The sequence below is a fragment of the Microtus ochrogaster genome, unplaced genomic scaffold (genome assembly GCF_000317375.1).
Source record: "Microtus ochrogaster isolate Prairie Vole_2 unplaced genomic scaffold, MicOch1.0 UNK1, whole genome shotgun sequence".
NCBI lineage: Eukaryota > Metazoa > Chordata > Mammalia > Rodentia > Cricetidae > Microtus > Microtus ochrogaster.
In genome coordinates this window covers 2,151,991-2,154,624 of record NW_004949099.1, presented here as the reverse complement: position 1 = coordinate 2,154,624, position 2,634 = coordinate 2,151,991, and the positions used below count along the sequence as shown (strand labels likewise).

At 41.1% G+C, this 2,634-nt stretch overlaps 1 protein-coding gene across 1 annotated transcript in view; it reads right to left on the bottom strand.

Moving 5' to 3' along the window:
- Positions 1–2,634, bottom strand: part of Hmces (5-hydroxymethylcytosine binding, ES cell specific) — a 22,268-nt gene that overhangs the window by 10,271 nt on the left and 9,363 nt on the right. The window lies entirely within an intron of this gene.

Genomic DNA, 2,634 nt, shown 5'->3' with positions numbered 1-2,634 from the left:
AGAGCTAGTTCCAGGACAGGCTCCAAAGCCACAGAGAAACCCTGTCTCGAAAAAAACAACAACAACAACAAAAAAAAAAAAAGAGAGAGATCAAAAAACAGCCTGGGGAGTCTTTTGGGGAGCTGGACCTGTCTGTGAAGGGGTAGCAGTGAAATGGTATCTCAGATCTCTAGCAGTGGAGGTTTATTTGAGCGGACAGGGGCTTTCTTCATTTTCCTTGGAAGAGGGATAACATATGTATGGCTAATGAATTGACTGGATATCGAAAGAGCTGAAAATGGCTCCACCTTTTAAAGCTTCTTTGCTACCAAGGAAAAACCCTCAGGAATGTGAACACGCTGAAGAATGCAGTACTATACACCCAAGCTTATCAAGAGTGACTGAGTAAAGAAAGAGGCTAGCTAAAAAACCCAAATAAATAAAGAAGGAAAATAGTAAGGCTGGTGGCAGAAAGAGAATAACTGTAAGGAAAAGAAGTGAAAGTCTTCAGTTCAATTTGGTTTTGAAATGCATGGAGAAAACAGTTAAATTTTTATTTATAGCAAACAGACAAACAAAGCCAGATCAATCAGTGATTGAACATTCTAATCTGTTTTTCTTGCCTACCTACTCCAATCCTTAAAAAAAAAAAAAAATCAATCTTCAGTATTGGCTTGCCAATACACACCATCTTGCTGGGCATGGTGGTGTGTGCCTTTAATCCCAGCATTCCAGAGGCAGAGGCAGTTGGATCTCTGCAAGTTTATGGCCAGCCTGGTCTATATATCAAGTTTCATGACAACCAAAGGTACAAAGAAAAAGCCTGTCTCAAAAAAGTAAACAAAACAATGCACATCACCTTAGAACCCAACAACACTCTGCCCATCCTCACTTTTAGCTCTCTTTTGCCTCCTCAAGTTTTCCTAGTGAAACAGAATTTTAGCCAGTGCAAACTATTAAATCTAACTAGAAAGAAAACATAATGCTGGCATGTCTGGTTTATTTTCAACTTTCTAATGTTATATTGTGTGTCTTACAACGAAAGTTCAATGAGGGAAATGTTACATACAGAATTACCATGTGACTTAGCAATTGTACTAAGTATATACATCCACATAAAGCCCTCCCTGCATGTGAGTGTTTATAGCAGAGTATTCTAACCGAAAGGTGGAAGCTTAGCATTTTAATATAAAGCAGTTCGCCTGGCATGATGATACATGACTTATTTTGTTTGTTTTTTTTCAAGACAGGGTTTCTATGTGCAGCCTTGGCTGTTCTGGAACTTATCTTTAGGACAGGCTGGCCTCCAGCCCAGAGATTTGCCCTCCTCTGCTTCCCAAATACAGGGACCAAAGACATTCACCACTATGCCTGGCTGGTACATGCCTTTAATTCCAGCACTTAAGAGGTAGAGCTGGGTAGATGTCTGAGTTTGCAGCTGCCTGTTCTTCATAACAAATTCCAGTCTGAACAGAGCCACAAAATGAGACTTAGAAGTGGAACGTAAATCACTACTGCTGAAGACACCACACAATTCAGAAACAAAGCCCAAAGATTCCTGAGCTGGAACTGATTCAATGCCCACTCCTTTAGGACTAGTTTTTATGGGACGAAAAGGCACTATGCAAGCTTCCAAAGGAGGGAAGCAACCAATAATCTACAGCTATATGCTTAAACCACATCAATGACTATCACGGTACGATAACCCTAAGGATACAGTAGTGAGACACAGATCTTGGTGGAAACCAACAGCTCTTTAATAGACTTAAGATCCACTCAACAAGAGGGAAATTATGCCTGGTACTGTGAACCTAGTTAACTCAGTACTAGTAAAGTCATGAATACCAGAGGACAATCTACAACTACTATCTTACTAAACCAGCATAATCCCTAACAACAATCTAAGCATTTGTCCTCATACCCACAGATAAGTGTAGTCTTCACCCCCTCAACGGGAAACTTCTTTTTGCAACAGAGACCATTACAGCAAACCACAGCCAATCAAAATGAAGAGCTGTGGAGCCCAGTCTCAATGTGTACATCTATAAAACACTCCTGCACCTGAGGCTCAGAGAACACTGCAGAAGACAGGGTGAGAAGATTATAAGAGCCAGAGAATTGGCAGTTGGCTATGAGACTGTATATCCTAAAGATGTCTTAAGCTAAACCCATAAAGTCTCAGCAACATGACCACTCAAATGGGAGCTGAACAAGGATACCAATGGACATGACAAAGAAGATGGGGAAAAAGTCAACAAGGCCTCAACCCTACACAAACAGAACAGCAACTGAGGAATGCTGGGAATGGAGAAATAATCATTCCCAGGGAGGAGCACAGCAACTGGTGGTCTAGTGCCAGGTGGTCAGCACTGAACCCATATTAAATAACGTAAGCACTGAGCAGATTAGACTTAAGAATGTGTATGTACACACATATATACACATATACATGCAATAAAAATGAAAAAGAGGTCATGAAACATGGAGCGCTTATATGGGAGAGTATGGATGGGAGAAAGGGAGAAATGTAATTATATTATCATCTCAAAAATAAATTACACGGGAGGCAGAGGCAGGCGGATCTCTGTGAGTTCGAGACCAGCCTGGTCTACAGAGCTAGTTCCAGGACAGGCTCCAAAGCCACAGAGAAACCCT